Below are 825 nucleotides of genomic sequence, written 5' to 3'. Positions count from 1 at the left end.
TTCACCACTGAAAGAAGTCTAGCATTTCTTGTGTTTCCTCCCTGCTGTATACTTGTTTTATTCACCCGTTGCATATTTGAAGATTTTGTTTCTTACCTATTTTGGAACGGACAAATTAAAGCATCAGTGCATTTTAAACTTGTTGAAAGTCATGCCCTTAGTAAGTAGTAGATCCTGGACTTGAACTGAATTTGATTTCAGAAGCCAAGTTCATATCATTTTTAAATCACTATCTTGTATTAACTCAATTGCTTTCTTTTCAATATTTCCTCTTGATTCCATTACCAGCCACTCCTATATATCGGAAATATATATATTAGATGATTTTAATTTCCTTTTCCCAGAGAAAAGCACAACTTTGCCATGTTGAAACACTTGAGAGGAAAAGCCCAGGAAACAAAACTTAGCAGAAAGATAGAGGAAGCTTTCGTGGAATTGCAATGAGGCAGGAGCTTTTAATGAATTCAGTTGTATTGTTAACCAATGTAAGATCCACTCAGATGTCAGGAGACAGATGCATAGATGTCAACTCATAAAATACAGCTCAAGTGGGATAGACATACAGGAGGACAGGATCCCTCTGTAGTAAGAGGCAGTGAAAGAGGCTGCAGAGAAGTTGGAAGAAACTCTGGCTTCCAAGAGGGATAGCAATTGTTTCCTATTAAAACAAATATTTATGAGACTGGGATTTGATTACCCATAGGTTAGCAATTCAAAGGAAAAATAATTTTTGAGAGATACCCAGGGTGCTAAAGTAATTCAGATAACAGTAAAACATTCAGATAACTTGTATAAAAATAATTAGCTGCTAGAATTTGGAATACA

This window comes from Octodon degus, unplaced genomic scaffold, assembly GCF_000260255.1.
Source record: "Octodon degus isolate 3935 unplaced genomic scaffold, OctDeg1.0 scaffold00049, whole genome shotgun sequence".
Lineage (NCBI taxonomy): Eukaryota > Metazoa > Chordata > Mammalia > Rodentia > Octodontidae > Octodon > Octodon degus.
This window is presented reverse-complemented; position numbering follows the sequence as displayed.